Source organism: Euprymna scolopes, chromosome 36 (genome assembly GCF_053919585.1).
Source record: "Euprymna scolopes isolate OS-2025 chromosome 36, ASM5391958v1, whole genome shotgun sequence".
In the NCBI taxonomy this organism is placed as follows: Eukaryota; Metazoa; Mollusca; class Cephalopoda; order Sepiida; family Sepiolidae; genus Euprymna; species Euprymna scolopes.
The window spans coordinates 80681132-80706653 of NC_136517.1; the positions used below are offsets into that span (position 1 = coordinate 80681132).

A 25522-nucleotide genomic window follows, 5' to 3' on the forward strand; every position below is an offset into this window, starting at 1 on the left:
TTATTAACAAAAAAACTGGGTTTTTTTAAGAAAAAATTATTTGATGAAATTTTAGTATGTCCCTTTGCTGGTGTAACGTAAAATAATCCCCTGTAAAATTTATTATTTTATCTATGAAAAAGCTATTTTTGAGGTCGGATTATTTCGATTTTCGATACTTATCAGATGAATTTCTGTACAAAACATATCCAAAAACACTGCCAGACATAAAGTAGCTTTGTATGAAAACACACACACACACACACACACACACACACACACACATATATATATATATATATATATATATATATATATAATTGTTGATTTTTTATAAGCGTTTTTGCAGTAATTTCTTTTTTCTTTTCATTATCATTTAAAAACAGAAGTTATCTGCCCTTTGTTTATATTCTAGACTCATTTTGGACGTATTTTTGTAATTATCAATTTATTATTTGAATATTTAAATATTTTTACGTGCATATATATATATATAAATACATACACACACATATATATGTGTATGTGTGTGTATAAATATATACATGTATGTATATATTTATATATCTCTAAAAGTGAGAATGTATGTGAGGACAATTCGCAACCAATATACTCAACGAATTTTTATCTACAGACTTTAAATTTAGTAGATAGAGTATTCACAAATGTGGAACACTGGTCGGTTTTCATCTGAAAAAATAAATGGGTACTAAGGGGGTCAAAATTGAAAAATTGGTGCTTGGAGGCCATCGAATTTTTATCTGTTTATCAACTGATTCACGAGGTTTGAAAACACTTTGTCTTTGGGTTTTGGTTTCGATCTCAGTTCGAGTATTTTTTTTTAATTACAGGAAGTGAACTGTTTAGAAAAACGTAATACTCGCATGCACATATCTCATTTTTTCCGTTTTTTACTTCAATTATTAAAGGAATTTAATTCTACGTTTAATGCCGGGCAACACAGGGTTCATTTTCTAGTATATATATATATATATATATATATATATATATATATATATATATATATATATATATATATATGTGTGTGTGTGTGTGTGTGTGTGTGTGTGTGTGTGGAAATATCCTTTATTTCCTTATAATATATACCAATCCTTATTTAAGGAGCTCAATGTAATTACAGAGCAATGTAGTAAATGAATGACAAAAAATATGATCCAAATATGCTCATATTTCCCTTTAATTCAGTTGACATTTAAAATTCTTGACAGCATCTATTTCCTAGCCCAAAATCAATCTCTTTATCAGTGAATCTATTTTGCCCTTAACTCATAAGAAGAAATAGCAACAATCAATACATCAAAAGGAAATAAAGTACGTTTTGACATGATTTAAATCCGAAAATTGGAAGGGGAGCTGTAAACACTTCATAATATGTTCTCATTACGCCATTTTGAATTTAAAAATAAAGTCACTCAGTGCACATGAAAAATAATTTACCGAAAGATTTATGTTCAAAATGTTGATAAGAATTTTCCTACTGGAACTAATCTAAGTAAAATAATAAACCGTAATAATGTTAAATTATTTTTTCGGCTACAACTAATTCATTGAAAACTATTATGGCTGCGTTGTCAAAAAAAAGGGGATAATCATAAGTTTGTGGGTGGAGTTATTCTGTTTGGCCTTCTTGGGTTTGGGACAGCCAGCATACTTCCACTAGGAACTCTTTCTCTTGGTCTCAGGGCCATAGCAGTAAATGCAGCTTTCATCGCAGGTTACCAGAACATCAAGAACTGCGGGGTCTGAATTGATCAGCTCGACTATCTCCTTGTTGTCATGACAATGTCTTTCTTTCGAATCTTCTATGAGCACTCTTGGAACAAACCTCGCGCAAATCTTCAACTTCGACAGTTTCGCGCGAATACTGGTGTGTATTGTCCCCACACTATCATAAAATAGTGCAATTATTTTCTCTATAAACACACATCGGTCATTATCCGTGAAATTCTTTATTTGGCTAATCAACTTTTATGTTCTGACTTCCTTACTGCTTCCACACCTCTCATCATCCCTCACAGACTATCTTCCTTCTTTGAATCTCTTATGCTATTCGAAAACTGATGCTCGATTCATGCAAGATGGCCCAAAAGCAGCCTGAAATATTTTTAACTTTTCTGTATCATTTTTCCAAGTTTAAAACAGAATTTTATTGCATATCGTTTTCCTAAAATGTCCTAACGTCCAGATTTTATTTTTGAAATTCACTATATGTGACGATCAGGCTTTAGTAGGGTGTATTCCAATTCCAGCTGGACCTGTTCATTTAAATCTGAAATCATAAACATTTGTCAGTTATCTCATAAGATGTATAACAATAACATACACAATTTTCAAGAGTCTACGACAATTTTAAACGCCTGTGCAAAAATACCTAAAACCTTATTGTAAGCACTTCGTCCATTGTTCATCGTGTAGAATTTTTTGTTATAATCAGAAATACTTTTAGTATGTTGTTAAAACTTTTGCCCTTTTACGATCCCGCATACACAAATTAATAGACATTGATTTTTGTTATACAAGTGAAAATCGATGTGTGTGTGTGTGTGTGTGTGTGTGTGTGTGTGTGTGTGTGTGTGGGTGGGTGTGTCAGTCTTCTGTGCCACTTCTTACATTATGCAAATTAAAATTAGGATTATTTATTTTATTATTTTCATGGCAGGTGCTCGACTGAACTTCATTATATGATGCTCTAAACATTCGACTGAACTTTAATGTATGGTGCCCTAAACATTCGACTGAACTTCAATATATGGTGCCCTAAACATTCGACTGAACTTCAATATATGGTGCCCTAAGCATTCGACTGAACTTCAGTACCCAAAACATTCCACTAAACTTCAATATATGGTGCCCTAAACATTCGACTAAACGCCAGTATATAATGCCCTAAACATGCGACTGAACTTTAATATATGGTACACTAAACATTCGACTCAACTTCAATATATGGTGCTCTGAACATTCGACTGAATTCAGTACCCTAAATATTCCACTAAACTTCAATATATGGTGTCCTAAAAATTCGACTAAACATCAGTATACAGTGCCCTAAACAGTCGACTGAACTTCAATATATGGTGCCCTAAACATTTGACTGAACTTTAATATATGTTGACCAAACATTCCACTGAACTGCAATATATGGTGCGCTAAACATTGGACTGAACTTCAATATATGTTTCCATAAACATTCGACTGATCTTCAGTACCATAAACATTCCACTAAACTTGAGTATATAGTGCCCTAAACATTCGACTGAACTTCAATATATGGTGCCCTAAACATTCCACTGAACTTTAATATATCGTGCCTTAAACATCCGACTGAACTTTAATATATGTTGACCTAAACATTCGAGTGAACTGCAATACATGGTACCTTAAATATTTGACTATACTGCAATGTATGGCGTCCTAAACATTCGACTGAACTTCAATATATGGTGCTCTAAACATTCGAATAAACTGCAGTACCCTAAACATTCCACTAAACTTCAATATATGGTGCCCTAAACATTCGACTGAACGTCAGTATATTGTGCCCTAAACATTCCACTGAACTTCAATATATGGTGCCCTAAACATTCCACTGAACTTCTATATATCGAGCCCTAAACATCCGATTCCACCTTAATATATGTTGACCTAAACATTCGACTTAACTTCAATGTATGATGTCCGAAACATTCGACTGAATTGCAATAAATGGTCACCTAAACATATATACGGAACTTCAATATATGTTGACCTAAACATTCGGCTGAACTTCAATATATGGTGCGCTAAACATTTGACTTAACTGCAATGTATGTTGTCCTAAACATTCAGCTGAACTTCAATATATGGTGCCCTAAACATTCGACTGAACTTCAATATATGGTGTCCTAAACATTCGACTGAACTTCAATATATGGTGTCCTAAACATTCAACTTAACTTCAATATATGCTGCCCTAAACATTCGACTGAACTTCAATATATGGTGCCCTAAACATTTGACTTAACTTCAGTATATGGTGTCCTAAACATTCGACTGAACTTCAATATATGATGCCCTAAACATTCGACTGAACTTCAATATATGGTGCCCTAAACATTTGACTTAACTTCAATATATGGTGTCCTAAACATTCGACTGAACTTCAATATATGATGCCCTAAACATTCGACTGAACTTCAATATATGGTGCCCTAAACATTTGATTTAACTTCAATATATGGTGTCCTAAACATTCTACTGAACTTCGATATATGATGCCCTAAACATTCGACTGAACTTCAATATATGGTGCCCTAAACATTCGACTGAACTTCAATATATGGTGCCCTAAACATTTGACTTAACTTCAATATATGGTGTCCTAAACATTCGACTGAACTTCAATATATGATGCCCTAAACATTCGACTGAACTTCAATATATGGTGCCCTTAACATTTGATTTAACTTCAATATATGGTGCCCTAAACATTCTACTGAACTTCAATATATGATGCCCTAAACATTCTATGAAACTTCAATATATGATGTCCTAAACATTCGACTGAACTTCAATAAATGAATACATTTGCAATAAAAACTCCTCTAGCTACAACCACAGTCAATAATTTCCTCTACTTTCTATCTGATCCCAAAACTAAACGAAAATGCCATGAGCAAAGTTCCTTTACTCAAAAGTGTCCGTTTGTGGAACACAATACCGCAGGACTACTTCCCAGATAAATATAACATTGTCGATTTCAACTCTAATGTAAACAAGTTCTGATTGAGCTGCCTTTTTAGTAATGAAATTCACTACCAATACTAATCATCACATCATCTCATCGACCATCATACTCTTATAAACTGTTATCCTCGAGTGGTTTCAAAGCTTTGATAAATAGTGACTGTGTTGTAAAAGAAAGTGGACATTTTATGCGATCGTGTGTGTGTGTGTGTGTGTGTGTGTGTGTGTGTGTGTGTGTGTGTGTGTGTGTGTGTGTGTGTGTGAATTTGGTATGTCAGTCATGTCCACCTGTTACGTAGCGCAGGTCTACATTTCCTTGATGACAGGCGTCGGTTGGGTCAAATATCAGGCCAAATTTATCATGTTACAGTTGAAGTGATAGAGAAAAGGAGATAGGGGATAGGAAGGGGTGGGATGGAGAGAAAGATGGAATGAAAAAAGATAAGGAGAGAGAAAGTGAAGGCGAGTGAGAGAAAGAAAGAGAGTGAGAGAGAAAGGAAGTGTTAATGAAACAGAATGAGGGTATGAAAAGAAAGAAAGAGAGAGAGAGAGAGAGAAATAGATACAAGAAAACACAAATAGAAAGGGAGATAAAAAGAGTAAAAAAGAAAGTAAAAGAAAGATATAACGTTAGAGAAGACGAGTAAGAAGGAAAGGAAGGAAGAGGAATGGAAAGCGCGAGAGAATTACTTAGATGGAAGTAGGGGAAAATGTAGAGAGAAACAGGAAGGTGGAGAGAGAGGGAGAGACAGAGAAAATAAGAGGATAAAGAAAAAATTAAAAAATACATAATGGAAATAGAGATAAGAAGAACGAAATGTAGGGAGGAGAAAGAAAGAAAGAAAGAACGAAGGAAAGAAAAAAGAGAAGAAGGAGGGAAATAGGTTATGTAGAATAGTGACCTCATTATCGTCGGTATAGAGAAAGAATAAAAGAAAGATGAGAAGAGTGAAAGGAGGAAGACGATAAGGGAGAGGGAGAAGAGGAAAAGAGAAATAGTTTACTTATGCAGAATAGGTTCGACGTTATCGGTGGCACGTGTGTCTGTGTGTGCTAGCTGGCAGCCTAGCGTTGCCCGATTATACAATATGCTTAAACATGATATTTCAATTTATGCAGATTGCGTATGTATTGTTATAAATCAATCTTTTATTGATTGTTATGAATTACGAGGAATAAATTGCCTCATGGGAGACACTTCAATATATGATGACCTAAACACTCGACTGAACTTCAATATCTGGGGCCCTAACCATTCGACTGAATTTCAGTATATGGTACCCTAAACATTCGACTGAACTTCAATATATGGTGCCCTGAACAACATATATTGACTGAACTTCAATATATGATGACCTAAACATTCAACTGTTCAATATATGGTGCCCTAAACATTCGACTGAATGCAAACAAAATTTTAAAAACAAAATTTTGCAAACAAAATTTAAAAAATAATAATGATAATTTCGGTCATCAAAATCCGCTTTGTTTGCTTACAACATCACCTCAGCTGATATTTGGGTTTGACAATAAATGCCCTGGAAAAAGTCGCTTCTTATTAATGTTTAGTTTTAAAATATGCAAACGATGAAATGATTTGCCGCGATTTTAAATGGTTGTTTCGTTTTTATAGTAAACCGGACTGATTAAACGTAAAAAAAAAAATAAAATAAAATGGTGAGGTACACACGGGCCTGAATAGGGGGATCATTCGACCTGTAAGCGAATACTCTACCACTAAGCTATGTTTCCAGACGTAAATAATTCTTTTTTTTTTTTTTTAAGAAGAAATTATTTGCTAAATTTTTTTTCTTATTCTCTTGCCGGTGTAACGTAAAATATTCCCCTGTAAAAATTCTTCTTTTTTATCTATAAGAAATACTATTTTTCAGATCAGATGTTTTCGATTTTCGATGCGGATGAATTTCTGTACAAAAGATATCTAAGAACAATGCGAGACATATTATTTTTTGTGTGAAATTTTCAGAAAATAGACTCAGCCGTTTCGGAACCTATGAGGAAGGAACTCACACACACACACACACAAAGTGACTTTTAGGAGCCTTGAATGTCGTACAGGCGGTCGGGTTTCAATCCTGGCTTGAGGTAGTTGCCTGTCTAGCCGCACTGATGAGCTGTGAAACAGCGAAACAGTACTGTATGTGGATGACTATAATGCTTCTCATCTTGAGTTGAGCTTATTGAGAAATGATACACGAATTACCATTAGTGTATAAAGCGATGCTCTTTGTGTAAACAAATCGAGCTTAGGTATTTCGAACGATGTCAAAACACTGTTAATTCACGACTCACACAGCAGCTGTCGATTAGCGTAATGGTTAGGAGCCTTGACTGTCGTACAGGCGGTCGGGTTTCAATCCTGGCTTGAGGTAGTTTTCTAGCCGCTCTAGCCGCACTTATGAGCTGAGAAACAGTACTGTATGTGGATGACTATATATATATATATATATATATATATATATATATATGTTGGGAAAAAGAAATCCAGCAGAGTGCTCAATTATAAGGAAAATCCGAAAATAAAAACATATTATTTACATTTTGTTTACAGAAAGTTTTAGATAAGTCATTGGTACCATCGGTTTTAAACCCAATAATAAGGGATCGTTTTAATGATCCATATGAAGCTCTCTTCAGGCAATACTCATCTCTTGCGTGTGCGCGTGTGTGTGTGGAGAGAGAGAGAGAAAGAGAGAGAGAAGAAAGAAAGAAAGAAGAGGAGGAAGAGAAGGATGAAAGAAATAGGTAACTTATCTCTTCTCTTCTCTATATAAATAAAATGAACTCATTTTTTCCCGTCTGATTTTGACCTTAACAGGATTAAAAATCAAGATATTTCATGCAAATATAACATGCAGAACAATATCTGAGGTGTGTTATAGGCTTATTATTTCTCAAATTCCTCGATAATCTTAGATTTCTATACTTTTTCCTGCTGAGAAGTCACGGCCAAAATCGGTTAAGATCAATGAAAGTGGTAAAATATTTTCTCTCTAATAAATTCCTCCTCCCTCTGCCACCACTTAACACCGTTTGGGGATCGTTCACAAGGAACAGTTGAGAAGAGAACACCGGTTTGGCTTCGTAGTTCTTTCATGTGAAGTTATTTAAAATCACTAAACTAAGCTGCAGTGCTCTGTGGCGTAGTGGTTAGCGTGCTGGACAATTCACATTATATTTTAACGTTCGTGCCGACCTACCGTAGTCGTTTTTTTTTTGTTTGTTTTTTTCCTAAACAACTGGAATGGACTTTTCTTGGTGGCCGAACTGTTAACGTTGCAGATGTTTGTTTTGTTTTTTTTTCACACTTTATTTTCCTACTTTTACTCATGACTCCGGGTTTGATCCTTCCTACTTACCTACCATAACATTTTTTAAAACTCCCCCCCGTCCCGGAAACAAACACTCGGGCAACGCCGGGTACCCCCTCTAGTACAGAATAAAGACCGCGTTATCGCTGGCAGAAGGAGAGAGAAAACATAAATAAAGAAGAAATCAGAAACAAGAAAGAGAAGGAGGACAAGGAAAATGGGTAACTTATGCAGAATAAAGACCGCGTTATCGCTGGCAGAGAGAAAAAGAGAGAGAAAGAAATAAAGAATGAAATAAAGAAAGAAAAAGAGGAGGAGAAAAATATAGATTGTTTAAGCAGAATAGGGATCAAGTTATCGACGGTATATTTAAATTAGGGTTTCTCTTCTACCGAAACCAATGGGCAGTGTATAAATAAAACGCTATTAAACAGAAATTAATTTTAAAAAAACAAAAAAAAAAACAATTATAATGCATCTTATTTTTTAAATAAAAAAAGTTGAAGAGCTACGAAGTCGGGAGTGGTACCATTAAATTTATTTTTTCTACATGGCCCCCACAATTCTCAATGCAGCGATAGATTACGTTTTGTCGCTCACATCACTGTCACGACTCTGAAATCGACGAACCCATCTCCTAACTGTACTGATAACAACTGCCTCGGCTTTGTAAGCGCTCAACAGGCGCCCGTCAATGTTGATCGGTTCAATATTTTGACGCATGTCTATGACAGGGATTGCTTTCTTAGAGTCTCACACCGTCAATATCTGCGACAGAGAAATGAAACTGTCAGGTCATGAATGCATAAGATCCGTCGTTATAACACTGCAATTTATTCCCTTTTGATCCATTCGGGTGGAATAAAGATAGCAGGCATAACATATGGAACGCCCCTCGTATACTAGGTACTTGCGAAGTTTACAGATCTTGCTAAAATAATGACATTATTATTTAGAAAGCTATTCTTAACATGGGTACAGGTGTAGGGTTTTTGTAACAAAGTGCAAATGCATGTGCAATGACGTCACCGGTAAATAAATACTATAAAAAGGAGAAAGAACACGTTAGAGAGGACGATCATATTAGAGATGTGGATGACGTTCGAGAGCGCGTTCGAGAAGACAACTACGCAAGGTACTTCACAGCGGTAACGAGAGGAAATCAAATGTATACAACAACAAAAAAAACAGTTGAAGTTCTTTCCTATTCGATGTCTTCTTTGCAACTGAGGTTACAACGTGTTGGTTCCTGGACAACGTTACACTTTCACCTAAAAATTTAATAAGATTAAAGACAAATTATTAATATTAAAAACAACATATATATACATGTGTGTGTGTGTGTGTGTGTGTGTGTGTGTGTGTGTGTGTACTAGCAGGCTGCCCGGCATTGCTCGGTCGTAAAATACGCTAAAAGATGATATTTTCAATAATGCAGATTTCGCGTTTATTATTATATTATATTGGTCCCAGTATATAGTACTGATTAAAAAAGTAAAAAAAAAAAAAAGCCTCATGCACCACCACCAAGAATCGAAACCAGTACGACTAGCTTACGATTTGCTTTTTCCTTTGACTTCATAATTGAGCTATAAAAGCATGTTTTATGCAAGGCTAAAAATTACAAAATTAACCAGTAGCTATTACGTTAAGCATGCATATTGGTAATGCCGTCGTTCGACCTTCACCTCGCAAACTGCGAGTTGGGAATAATTTGTAAAAATAACGTCTACATAAAACGCGATACATCCAGCAATCGGTAAAGATTTAGGCTTTTAAACATGGGGTTTCGATTTCCGCTAGAGTCAGACATTCTGATGAGTCGTAGACAACGATACAGGTGTCAGTGGGTGATTATATTTTAAACCACACACACACACACACACACACACACACACACACACACATACATACATATATATATATATATATATATATATATATATATATATATAAAGAGCGCTCTCTCCCTCTCCCTCTCTTTCTCTCTCTCTCGTTTTCACTCTCATTACCTCTCTCTCTATTTCTCTCATTCCCGATCTATTTCTATCCATCTTCCTATCACCTCTCTCTTTATTTCTCCTCTCCTCCTCCGTCTCTCTCTTCCTCTTTATCAGTCTCTTTTTCTTACGTCTCTCTGTTTCTATCTAGTCACATCTCTCTCTCTCTCTCTCTCTCTCTCTCTCTCTCTCTCTCTCTCTCTCTCTCTCTGTGTGTTTTCCCCTCAAGCGTCGTCATATCACTCTCTCTCTCTTTCTCTCTCTCTTTCTCTTTCTCTCTCTCTCTCTCTCTCTCTCTCTCTCTCTCTCTCTCTTTCTTCCCCGTATTTCTCTCTTCCTCTTGCTTTGTATTTCTTTCCACGTATCTCTTCCCCTACCCCTCTCTCTCTCTCTCTCTCTCTCTCTCTTTCTCTCTCTCTCTCTTTCTCTCTCTCTCTCTCTCTCTCTCTCTCTCTCTATATATATATATATATATATATATATATATATATATATATATATATATATATATATATATATATCTTCAAGTGATCAAATAACAAGATAGCAAATCACGAATGTAATTTATAATACGAGCCGCCCATTTGTCCTGACCCCGAAGAAACGTTAGCAATTTATAATGGCAGATTACCGGACAAGAGATCATGAGGTCACGCCGTGAATCCAATCTTCTTTTTTCTTTTTTTTCTTTTTTTTATAGAGTTTAAAAGTTAAAATCTTGGTCTTTTGGCTAGGAACAAAGTGTAGTATCTATTCTACGCTTCCCTTTTCCTGTCCTCAATGTATAGAGCTGAAATCATTCTCGACTGAGGCAACCTTTATTTTTGTTCCTATCCAGAGTGTCCTTTTTTGAGGAGCTGGATTTTCCTTACATTTAAAACCGACCTTGTGTCTAACTCTCCCCTTGTGGGGAGGCAGGTAAGTAGGAACATTAAATAAGAGAAATACCGGGCAATTTTGCAGTATAGTTGACAGTGAAAATTCGAAAAAGAACTAAAAATTATAGAGCAAACGCATTGAAATTTCATTTTCTACCGACTTGTATACTTTTAATGTTCTGAAACTGTTCAATGTTTCTGTTGTGTTTTGTTTGCTTTTTGTTTGTTTGTTTGTTTGTTTCTTTGTTTGGGTTTTTTTTTGTTGTTTATTTTTTGTGATTTTTTTTTTTTTTCAAAATTAAGTTTCGTTGACACCTCTTTCTTTCGTTATATAAAAATCAAAATGGTTGTTTGGTTCTTTTGTTGTTAATGGTGTTTTATTCCTTAAAAATAGTAAAAAAAAAAGAAGGAAATGACTTACTCTGCCAATAACCTTAAGTCCGAGTGACAAGTCTCATCTGACTTAGGATTACTAGTGCGAAAAGTAATATTTCTTACTTAAGCATGTTATTATCTCTAACTAAGCGACCGCCTCCAAAAAATCGACGCTGTCTTTGATTTTTTTTTTTTTTTTTCATTTTCGTATTTCGATAAGTTAAGTTCACGAGAACATATTCAGTAACAATTTATCGTGCAATCAGTTTCTACGCTTTAAAATATACAGGTCGGTAGAAAATTTAAGTTTAATGTATTCGGTTCAAATTGTTTGTTATATATTTCGTTTTCTTTTTTCGATTTCTCGGCTGTTAGCTATACCGCAAGATTACCGACATATTTAATTTATTTCGATGCTATTCAAGAATCGGAGAATGAACCCCTCGCAAAAGTCGTTGACGTTTCTACAACTTTCTGCTGAATATAGTATAAGAAAAAAAAACGTTGTTATTTCAAAATTAAGCAGACAAGAGAAAAGATTATTCCAATTTTCCAGTCGCACTTCACGGTGGCTACTTCATACCGAAATCAGACTACAAAGTCTGGTTTTATTCATTTATAATTTTATCGTCCCATTTCCCGCTATATATACAATAGTTTGTCGATAGTAACACTAAAATTGATCTAATAAAGAAATATTTTTAAAATAGATTGACTCAACTTATTTCAGTCCGCACCAGTCAGGGATAGGTCTTTGACAATCAGTTCATCAGGGACTTTGTTGCTGTCGGTCTTAGGCACGGTCCCGTTCAATCTCAGGAGATTTAATTTATCAGGCTTTATCTTTTTGTTCTTTGAGAAAGGATTAGTGTATTGCTAATCACCTAAGGCGCCTCTACTGGGGGATGCCGTAGGGGCTACTGAGGCAATTGTTGTTTGGTCAGAGCAATGACTTTTCATATCCCACTTTCCTGGTCTTACGTCTAATCTTCCGCCGTTGGAGGGAGATAACACCCTAAAGAATAATGTTTTTGCAACCTAAGGTGAGGGTGGAGTCACGATGGTTCAGTGGTACACGGCACAGACTGAAAACTTGTCCCGATTATTATCAGTAAGTCATTTCTGGTGATGAACTCCTAGGGAGTAAATAAAAATGTAGTCTTAAGGAGTACTCTTTAATATCTTACTTAGCATATAGAATTATATATGATTTGTTTTACAAAGGAGTCACCACTCATCAAGGCCCGAAGATCACTCGAGGATACAGATTAAATAAAGAAGCAGTTAACTTATCCATACAAATCTAAAAGCCATATATATAATTTTTTTAATATATATATATATATATATATATATATATATATATATATATATGTTTATCAAATAAATATCAGAAATTAATTTTTATATATAGACACCAGGAGTGTATGCTTATGCAATCATCAGTGTAGAAAATGATAATTACTTATGGTTGTGAGATTTGAACTCAGTCACATATTTACCCTTGGCTTCGCAGGATAGCATCTTTACTCCGGGCCACCGGCTATTAACACAATAATTGAAATAAATTAAGTACTTATAAATGTCATGTCGGCGGGCGTTCATAGTAAAAATCCCGAGAACATATTTAAGGACAGTAAGTCGGAATGTCGCATTCGTTAACACACACACACACACACACACACACACACACACACACATATATATATATATATATATATATATATATATATATATATATATATATATGAGCAAACAATTAATAAAATATGTTAAAAACACTTTGAAATGAGTTAAAAACATATTTAATCTGAAAAGGAAACACTAGATAAATGGATAGTCCTTAATCCGCGGAGTTTCGAAGAAATATTTTCCTTCTCATCAGAGGGTACTATATATATATATATACATATATATATATATATATATATATATATATATATATACACTAGCGGGGGGGGGTCGGTTTAGGGTTAGGGTCGCATTCGTAAATACACACACACACACACACATATATATATATATAGTATGAAAATTAATATGAAAATTAATAAACTACAAAATACAACTATACAAAATACATCGGACTGTAACTGTAGAAGAAAAAATAAATGTCCCCTACAAGGCTCATGTAAAATTAAAAATGTTATCTATAGCTGCACAGTATCAAAAATTCCAAATATACAAGAACCTATCAACAGCCATAACTCAACTACCAGATTAAATAATAACACCAACTTAAATCAATCAACCGATCAATTACTAACCAACCCACCACATTATAATCCAACAATAGACCTAACAGAAAATAATCATAATAATCAAGAGGTAATATATATTGGTTCCACATCTGGCCCAATAAAACATAGAATTTCAACGCACAAACATTCTTTTAAAAATAACTCTCTATCAAACCAAACTACTCTACCCAACTATATTTGGCAACTAAAAAATAACAATATTTCTTTCAACTTAAAATGGCAAATAATTGAGACTTGCAAATCATATAAACCAGGAGATAAATTTTGTACATTATGTACAAAAGAAACCCTAAATATTTTAAAATATGAAGATATAAAAAGCACCACCAAACTAGTAAATTCAAGACACGAGCTTCTATCATGTAATCATAAACGTTGGTTTAAATTTAATAAATATAAACCACCTTAAATCATTAAAAATTACTCATTAGTAAAAATAGATTTTTTTTTTTAATAAATTAAGTTAGACCAATTACCGCCCTTAGACTCGTAAATCAAATAATAAAAAAAGCCAATAACACATGACAATTATCTCCCCTTAAAAACTTGCAAAACAAATATTCTCTCTATATATATATTAACTGTAGCGTCTTTAAATCAAAATACGCTAACGGAAACAATTTACTGCACGAGCGTCGCCCTTTTAAAATTCATCATTCAATAAAATAAAAAGCTATAGCAAACATCTAAATGACTACTTTAAATACAGTTCCTGATTTCAAAAAAAGAAAAACTAAAAGGTAACTATATCTATATATTTTTAAATCAAATTTATTATGTAAATTCAAAAAAAAAAATTTTTTTTCTACTCATTTCTATCTCTAACCTATACTAATTTTCTTATAAATTTTAAATCCAAACCTTTTACTTCAATTTTTCAGATTCATCTGCCTTACTTTTAATGCTAGGTTTATTTTTGGTGTCTTTTCAATTCAATAGAAATCCTCCTAAATTTGCTGATGAGGAGACCGTGCTTACCAAAAAAACTATGTATAATTGTTCTACGTGACTTCATGTATACCACAAATAAAAAGCACGGATTTCCGAAACGATCGTACAGATAATTGACTTTGTTGTTGTTCCTTCTTATGAAACTGATTTTTAATTTAATTAAAATTTGATTTTTAAATTTAAAATTTTTTTTTTAAATTATAAATCACATTACTTAATATTGAATTAGCTCTAGGACATTTAACTATCGAGCTTATTATATATCTAAATTACAACGAGCATTTCCTATATTTTAATTAAACTAGTAATTTCACTATTACATTAAAATACACTTAGCTCTTTAGACTATTATTCTAATCTCCTTTATATATATATATATATATATATATATATATATATATATATATATATATATATATATATATATATATACACTAGCGGCGGGGGTCGCCCGGCTTTTTCACGGGCGTAAAGTACGCTTAAATGTGGTATTTGAATTTGTCCAGATTTCGTATATATTATTATAGAGCTGGGATTTGAAAAGTAAATAAAAAGAAGTATCAATGTGCCATCAGCTAAACTGTAGTATTCAGAACTGGTGACGTTACCACTGTACCAATGTAACACGCATATGAACTGATTAGAAATTAAAAATAAAAATAAAGTAAGGTGAATGTACAAAGTGTTTAACTTTTTTGGGGGGAGGGGTCAATTTTGATCCATTTTTGGTCCCTTAAAAGCAATTTTAACTAAGTAAAGACCCATAAAAGAACGGCATGAAAAAAAAATTAATCATTTGAGACCAATACTGCAGCTCTGCGTCTTTTAGTTTCGGCGGAGATAGAGTTTGAAAATATGGATACAGACAGACAAACAGCCGTTTATATTTTATATATATTTTTTTTTTCTTCTATAAATTTCGCTTTTTTTTTTATTGATATTCATATTAAAAAATTCTTTTTTCTATTTATTTAAAAAAATGCAACTTTGTTATATATGGGTCGTTGAATTGCATTCATCTTCAAAAGATGTAGCTAATTTGCATATTTTTTAAACATTCTTTATAAGTAATTCCCTATTAGTTTTGTCGGTTTTCTTATCGAATGATCATCTTTAGTTAACTATAACGTGTAATTATATTCATGAAAATATTCTACATATATATATATATATATATATATATATATATATATATATATATATATATGTAGAAAGAGGTTTGTGTTTACTGAGACCATTTTACGCAAATATTACGCAAGTATAAATTATGTAGAATATTTTCATGAATATAATTACATATAATTAATATATATATATATATATATATATTAATATATATATTAATTATATTACATATAATTAATATATATTATTATTATTTAATAAATATAATATATAATATATATTATAATATAATATATTATAATATAATAATATATTATTATTTAATATATATAATTAATATATATATATATATATATTAATATATATATTAATTATATTACATATAATTAATATATATATTAAGTTTATAAAATATCTATAGGTCCACACTTTGAAAAAAAAACCTTATGTTATAAAAAATATATATCATGTATTATGGTTATATGCGTAAACTGATTATATTTGTTTAAAAAAATTGCCTACCAAACTCCACCGTCAGTTTTTGGTCTACAAACGTGAGCCTTCATATATAAGTTATTTGAACCCAGGCTTTATAATTGGGTTTTAGCTAGGGAAAATCGATGCAAGAGTGTGAAAATTAACAAAAAAAAAAACGGAATTTGCCAGGTGACGACCGAACGACGGCATGCATGTGTAACGTAATAGCTATTAATGTTTCATCTTTTAGCCTTGCAGTAAACATGTCTTCATAGTACAGTCATTGACGTCGAGAGGGAAAAAGTAAATCGTACACTGAACGCTTTGGTTTGGATTCTCGGTGATGGCGCACGAGTCATTTTTTTTTTAACTTTTTAAATCATTACTATATATTAAGCCTAATATAATATATTAAATACGAAATCCGCATTAATCAAAGTATCATACTTAAGCGTATTTTATGACCGGGCAATGCAGGGCGGCCTACTAGTATATATGAAAAGACAATTTTATATATGCATTAACTGACATGGCATCACACATTGCCTATTCTAGCTAAATACATCACATATATAGAATATTATGAATATCTTGGTGGCAGGCTGAAACAATAGTATGCTTTAAATGGAAAATAATGCTTTCTAGTGAAGTTGTAAGAGTTTGGTACTTGCATGCAATTAGATTTATAAAATATTTATAGGTTCACACTTACACTGTAGTCTTATTAAAAAATAATTTATGTTATATATATATATATATATATATATACATATATATATATGTGTGTGTGTGTATATATATATATATATATATATTATAATAGTTTATTTTTAATATTGTTAATTTCAATGTATACTGTTTTTGTTTAACATATTGAAACTGTTATGATAAAAACTGTATCACCGTCAATTTCGTGTGAAGCTCAATGTATCTACTTTATAGGTGCAGAGCATATATAGAACAAGACTTTGTTGAAATTCAAAGACATATTTTCTTTTTGTAACTTTCGCAGCTGTTCCGTTAATGGGATGGCACTTTCATGATTTTATGCGTTCATAAAAATCTCCTATTCTCATCAATTCGTCAGATGTTATTTCCATTCGATGTTACCAACAAAAATTTAATTTTGTACCTGGTGTTTACGTTTGGGGGAAAAGAAATTCCATCTCCACGTTGTTACAAGTCGGCCATCTTAGGTACTTATATATATATATATATATATATATATATATATATATATATATATATTATTATTATTATTATTATTATTATTACTATTACTATTATTAATCGAACTACTGTTCTCGTTTTGAGTGTGATTTTCACACCCAAGATGAGAACAAAAATTCAGAAATGTCATGTGTGTGTGTGTGTGTGTGTGTGTGTGTGTGTGTGTGTGTGTGTAGTTTATTTATTCAAATTTCATTTAAAAAGAATTACTTTTCAAAGTAAAAATTTATTGTTCGAACCAAAGAATAGAATGTTTCATTTAATTTCCTTTATCAATGGATTTTCAATGTAAGTACATCTCCGCAGATGAAAAATTCTAGCTAAATATTATTATTAAATAAGATATTTTGATTAAAGCATATTTCGTATTTATTATCTATATATTAATATGCTTGTCCGTACGGCGTCACGTCATCATCATCGCAAACATTAATTAATGAAACGCGTCATCATCATCGCAAACATTAATTAATGTGAATTATCTCCCTTTATTGTTCACTCTTTATTAGTTAAAAAATCATTAACCCCTTTTATTTTCCAAAACTTCCCGAACAACAACAACAAAAAATTAAATATATATGAACTGTCTATTTATGGTTCTGGATTATTTTAAAGACAATTATGCATAGAAGGTATCGTTCCACAGTTTAAATAGTATAGTATTTTACTTACATTTTTAACGATGTCTTCTGTTTATTATTGTAGTGAATACGGAACGCTTATTCTATTTTATTCAGTAATAAATATATTTTTTACATTTAACGTTACGAGTTCGTTTTTTTTTTTACTGTGCCACTTTATCTTTTTTTTTATTTACTTTTGAGTAAGCCTTACATAACAAAACGTATGTTTAGAAATAAATGTTACAAAAGTCAAGAATGACTTTATTAAATAAATCACCAAAGTTACCATTCCCAAATACACTGAGTAACACAGAGTCAAAACATATTTTACGTCTTGTTCCGTTTTGCTTTTGTTTTACGGCATATCAATCCTTTTTCGTGTTATTTAATGCCGAATCGAGTAATTTTGTAACATTTATACATCTTCACGTTGTTTACATAGTTATTATTTATGTTTTGTCTTTTTTTTTTTTTACACAGTGATCACCACTTATCAAGGCCCGGAAGCCACTCAGGGATAAGGGTTATTGCGTGTACATTACGTTAGTGTGGAGATTTGATGGAGTGTTTACTTAAGGGGGCGGTTCATTAGGAATTTGTTAACATTAGACTTGAAGACATCCAAGTTGTAGTCCGGAGGGAAGCAGGCAGATGGAACAGAGTTCCACAGGCGTGCAGTTCTAAGAAAGAAGCTTTGTTCATGGAATCCGCGTTTTGATTTAGGCACAGATATAGAGTGGGGGAAATTTTTCACAGTGGATTCAGCTAAACGGGTGTTTTTCGTGAAAGATTGGCGAGGGGGGACCAGGGATTGGAGTTCAGACTAGCACCTGCCATGAAAATAACGATAAAACCAGGATAGGCTCGCAACGTCTCTTCTGTGGGAGAGAGGTTGCAGGGTAGAGAAAAGGGCATCCCCCACTAAGCCATGAAGTCTATTTTGTACTCTGTCAAGGCATGATAGGCTGTTTTTGGCAGCTCCTGCCCAGATATGGCAACAGTATTCCATCCTTGGACGTACTTGGCTTTTATATAGATAGAGAATTGCATCAGTAGTGAGATATCTTCTGGAGCGGTAGAAGGATCCCACTATCTTTCCAGCGACCTTGGCAACAGACTTGATGTACGTGTTCCATTTCAGATCAGGAGTAAAGGTCAAACCCAGAAGCTTGTCAAAACACGGGGCCTCACCCAGACGAGAGCCATCCATCCCAATTGATGCCAGCTGGGGATCAGAGCGTTGATGATGTAAGGATAGGACTTTGGTTTTGGATGCATTAAAGGTAACTAGCCACATCTTCCTCCACTGAACCACGCGCTCGAGATCAGAGGAGAGAGAATCAGAGAGAACTTTGTCATTTACAGCCTTTGATGTGTTGCCGTAGATGGTCGTGTCATCAGCATAGATGTCAACGAATGATTTAAGTATGTGTTTAGGGAGGTCATTGATGTAGATTAGGAAGAGAGTTGGGCCCAGGATTGACCCCTGAGGGACCCCAGCATTTATATTGCAGGCCTCCGATTTTTGTCCATCTACCACTACTCTTATGAGCCTATCGGAGAGAAATGATTTAATGATTGAGAAAACATTTCCAGTTATACCGTAGCTGGAAATCTTGTGAAGTAGACCCTTATGCCATACCTTGTCTGTTTTATTTTGCTTCTTTTACAGGCATTCATCATCTTCTAATGCCCACCGACAGGGCATACATATTTAAATACTATAAAAAATGGACACAACAATTTTTTAATATGAAATAAAACACTTTGTTTCATTACTTACGATTTAATTTATTTAAAGAAATATTTATTTCCTATTTAAAGATTTTGGTTATCCTGACGCTCCGCACTTCTTTATTTACATTGGAAGTGACGTCACACAAATCTTATAATACGGATGGCTCCAATTTTAAAAATAATTTGTTTTATTTTTCTTTCATTTTGAGCTCCTTTTTTCTCCCGCTTGTTTTTGTTTTCTACAATTAATAAACCAGTTTACAAGTAAAAAATAATTTGTTTTGCGAATTTAATTTTTTTTTCTCTCCCATTTGTTATATTGGTATTTGAGCGGAGAATCTAATATTTCTTTTCATTTTGAGAATTTGTTTTAGTTTTTAATTACTAACACAGCGGAGAATTTAACTTCCTTTTTTTTTTCTCCCATTTCTTATTTTGAGCGGAGAATTTATTTTATTTTCATTTTGAGCTCTTTTTCCGATCCGGCGTTACCTTTTATAGGTACTCCTGCAGTCCTGCACTTTACGACCCGCGCTATTTTTTAACGCTATTATTTAGAAACCTATTATTTAACATGGGGAATGTAGGATGTATTGTAACTATTCTGTACTTTCACCTAACAAAAATTCAATTAAAAAAAAGGTAAATATGAAGAATTACTCCACCCTCAAATTCCTTTAAAATTACCACTCTTATAGGTTTTCGGGGTCGCTGAAAATGAAAATAACGTTTAAAATTACGGCAAACGAGTAGTTTTCCAAGATTGAATTTACTTGTAAACTGGTTTATTAATTGTAGAAAACAAAAACAAACGGGAGAAAAAAGGAGCTCAAAATGAAAGAAAAATAAAACAAATTATTTTTACAATTGTAGCCATCCGTATTATAAGATTTGTGTGACGTCACTTCCAATGTAAATAAAGAAGTGCGGAGCGTCAGGATAACCAAGATTTTCAGTATATTTTATTTAACTGAAGAAATATTTATTGTTCATACATATATTTTTTCCATTATTTTTATTACATTGTTAGGTGAAGTTTCAGAATAGTTAACCCCCCCTCCCCATATTTAACAAAAATTATAAAAAAGACACAAGAACATTTTAAACATTTTTTTCATTAAATGGTTATTTAGGTGAAGGTTTAGAATAGTCAAACCCTCTCCCCTTATTAAGAATGGCATTTTTATTATTTCAGCATGATGCTTACATTTTTCTTAATATAAAAAAAAGATGCAAGAAAATGTTAAGCTCTTTTTTTTTTAATTAAACTGTTAGATCAAAGTTCGGAATAACTTACTTTATAGCCAATTAGCCAGCTGTATTAAAATGTTTTAGCATTTAATACCTAATAAGGTTTTCGCTTCAATTGTCACAAGCAAACGATATCGATTCAAAGGAGGTAATTCGTCAACAATTGTTTTAGCCGAATTTTACGGTAAAGTGTAGTGGACTGGTGGATATATTATACATATCCCCCAGTTTGTATTTATTTGCATCCCCACTGAGCAAATTAGGCACAAGGCCGTTTTTTAATGTGGAGAGAGAGAGGGGGAGGGAAATGGGAACCAGCTCCCGATGGGTGGGAAATGGGAGTTGGATAGGAACTGTTGGCATGTAGGGTTGCCCCTACATTGACCAAGGTAGATATGTGGGGTTACCCCCACATATGGTCTTTGCTTGCAGTATCTGTCGGAACAGATACTATACTTTGATCTTGTCGCCCGGGCCGCAAAGGGCGGGGGCAATTGTATATACATATCCACTAGTTATTCATTTGATAAAAGCAATATTTAATGAGCATGGTTCTTCTTGCCAGGCAATGGGTTTACCTGAACCAACAGGTGATCCTCCAATAGATAATATGACTCGAAATACAAACGGGCCTAATGTTGAATTGTTAAACAATGAACAATTAGAGGTCTTTAATACTATAATCAAGGCTGTCATGGCAACTGAAAAAGAAGCCCCACACAACAATTGCTTCTATTTAGATGCCCCAGCCGGATCAGGAAAAACCTTTTTATTCAACATGTTATATGATTACTTCACCTCCAGCAGTACTGTAACCGCCACTGCGGCATTGCTGCAATGCTACTTACTTCAGGGAAAACACTCCACAGTATATTCAAACTACCTGTACCTCTGACAGAAACCGGTGTCTGTAACGTTTCTCCTGTATCAGAGCATGCTTCTTTTTTGAGAAAGGTAAAGGCATTCATCATAGACGAAGCCTCTATGATACCTAATCATGCACTGCTTGCTATAGATAGATATTTACAAGATATAACGGGTAACGATAAAATATTTGGTGGAAAATTTCTCATACTTGGAGGTGACTTCAGGCAAATTTTGCCAGTAGTACCACATGGATCACCTCCATCTATTATAGACACCTGTCTTAAAAGATGCCCATTGTGGCATCATTTCAGTCAATTACAACTAACACAAAACGTCAGAACTAACATAAATGAACAGGAGTTTTGTAGATGGCTCCTTCATCTTGGTAATGGTACACTAATGAGCAGTCTTAATGACGTTCCTGTAGATGTCATAGATGTTCCTGATGATCCGGTATGTAATGGTTGCCTAATCTCAGAAATATTTGATTGCAGCCCTCAAGAAATGGAAAATAGAATCATCATGACTCCAAAAAATACAGAATGTTTAACAGTAAATGTAGAAATTCTAATAATCTTCCCGAAGGCATAAATACATATTTAAGTACAGATTACATCTCCGATGATGATGCTGAACTTCAAAATTATCCTATCGAGTTCATAAATTCATTAACTCCATCTGGAATGTTACCTCACCGACTTAATATGAAAATAGGGGCAATAGTAATGCGACTGCGAAATTTATCCATAAATCAAGGACTTTGTAATGGAACTAGGATGAAAATAAAAGAATGTCATCAAAACAGCATCATTGCTATTTTAATTAATGGATCTAATAGAGGTTCCACAGTTATCATTCCAAGAATTAAGTTAAAGCCAAGTGATACAAATGTTCCGTTTGCATTTCATCGGATACAGTTTGCAATGCGATTAGCATATTCACAAGGCCAAACTTTGGATAAGGTTGGTATATATCTTCAACAACCTGTATTTTCTCATGGTCAACTGTATGTGGCATGTTCAAGAGCTCGATCTAAGCACAGTGTGAAATTTAAGGTAATGCAACTGCACAGAGATGATAATCAGGGAAGAAAGCGTGGTGTAACATATACTAAGAATATTGTTTACCGTGAAGTGTTATGAAAACAATCAGGAACAGCTATGGAATCTAAAAATTAACTTGGATGTAAATAGGATTTTGGAAAACAAAATTTTTTAAATTGCTTTCCTTATATTTAAAATTCATAATTTGATGAAAAAGTAGTGTACAGTTTGTTTAACTTTACTTAATTATATAACATTGACATAAATTTGATAGGTACAACCTACCTCACATCATTTTGATTATCGAAAAATCAAAATTTAACTGTACTTCGTAAGATTTACATAAACACTTCATTTTATATGCATGTAATACACAAGAATCTGAATATTATAACAGATTACAATGTTTTTATGGAAAAAACTTTTGTACAGAAAATTCAAAGTGTTCTATTTATATTATCAGGAAGTTGTGATGCATTAATTGAAATCTATATCAATAATTCGACTTAAAAATATTTGTGAATTTCCAAATCTTCATTGAATAAAATTCAAAATAAATAGAAAAGTCTATTGCATATGTAAAAGTTGACGGTTGCTTAACTTCATTAAAAGCCATCAAAGTCAACTAAGCTGCTCAATATTCTGGCTTAATGGATCATTTAGCAAGGAATGAAGATGGCGATTCTGGTGTACCAGTTATTCTACTATCTTCATTTACAGGAAGTCCTAGGAATCTTCAACAACTGTATCAAGATGCAATGGCAGTTTTCTGTAAATATGGAAAGCCAGACCTATTCCTTACCTATACATGTAATCCAAGATGTCCTGAAATATTAAACAACTTGGGGTCATCAGAACTTTCACAAAATGTCACACAGTTTTTTTTTAAATTCACAGTCTGACTCCCCAGAACCTGCTGACTGACCATTATTCTCACTCCAAGCAGCTGATCGACGTCCCTGTCACCGCCTCAATCATCACCAGCACTTCCTGACAATATCAACAGCATCAGTTACGATCGCATTGGCCATCAATAAAAGTTTTAACTAAAGTCTTTATTTGTTCTACTTGCTTCCATACGTTCATTTTTGTAATATAAGGAATTTCTTATTGATGTGTTTTAAAAGATTTTAACTACCGTGGAATTTCCGCGGGTCCTGCTAGTCTATATATACACGATCGCGTGTTCGTTCTTTTGTGTGTCACGCTTACATTCGGGTCGTTCAATTGTTATGAAATTCCATCCATTAAATAAAAAAAAATTAAAAAATCGGTGTCGCTGTTGAGGCAAAGCTAATCAAAATGATTTGTTCTTCTTGGCCTTTTGGTCAAGATCAAAGTGTAGTATCTGTTCTTCAGACGCTACATTTTAATTTCTTCTCTCTCAGTGGAGGAGAAATCCTTTACGACTAAGACAATTTTTTGTTCCTTTTCTCGACGTTAAAAAACGACCCTGGTGTCTAAATTTGTCCCGTGGGGAGGCATTGTAAATAGGTACTATATTTAACTTAACAACGTTTTAATATTACAAAAGTACTGGGAAAAGTAATTTCTGATTTAATTACAAAATGCCTTAGATATGTCCCTTCTTATTAAGTATAAAATGCATTGGAAATGTCTCTTCTGATTAATTATAAGATGCCCTGAAAAAATGTCCCGTTCTGATTTTTTTTTTGTTTACTTGCTTCCCCCCAAGGGCAGAGTTGGACATGAGGTCGGTTAAAAATTAGGGAGAAAACCAGCTCCCCAGAAGGGCACTCTGGTCAGTAACAAAAATAAGCATTGTATCCGTAATGAAGGATTTCTCCTCCATTAATCAAGACAAAAAAAGGGAGGAATTCAAGTCACTGGAATGCTGGGACTGATACTACACTCAGAAATTCATGTTGAAGCAATGGTTGCCTAATCACTAACCGTGTTAATGTTTTTATGTATTAATTTCGAAAAGCTGCTGGAACAGTTTATGCTTTAAACATTACTTTACTTCAAGTATATTTTAAACAGTGGATGGGGTGTATGAATTCAGTCCCGGAAATGACTTAAACCGTTTACGATTTAAACATTTACTTTATTTCATGTATATTTTTAACAGTAGTGTGGGGGATATGAAATCAGTCCCGGAAATGGCTGAAACCGTTTACGCATTAAACATTACTTTATTTAATGCATATTTATAACAGTGGGGTGGGGGATATGAAGTCAGTCCCGGAGAGGACTGAAACAGTTTACTATTCAAACATTACATTATTTCATGTATATTTTTAGCAGTGGGTTGGGGATATAAAGTCAGTCCCAGAAATGGCTGAAACAGTTTGCGATTTAAACATTACTTTCTTTCATGTATATTTTTAATAGTGAGGTGGCGGACATGAAGTCAGTCCCGAGTTTGAGTGAGATAAGTGCAAATATATACTAGGAGAAAGCGTCGCCCAGTATTGAATGAGATAGGTGGAAAACATATAGTAGCAGAATACGCAGTGTCGCCCGGGATCGAATGAGATAGGTGAAAGATATATACTAGCAGAATATGCGGCTTCACCTGAGATTGGATAAGATAGGTGAAACATATATACTATGAGAATATCCGGAATTGATTGATGTGTTTGTAATGAAATAATCTGCCCAGGCAATATATTAAAGTTATCAT

General features: G+C 33.4%; 1 pseudogene; it reads left to right on the plus strand.

Moving 5' to 3' along the window:
• Positions 1-24183: 24183 nt before the first annotated feature.
• LOC145260875 (U2 spliceosomal RNA) lies at positions 24184-24308 on the plus strand (annotated as a pseudogene).
• Positions 24309-25522: the final 1214 nt, after the last annotated feature.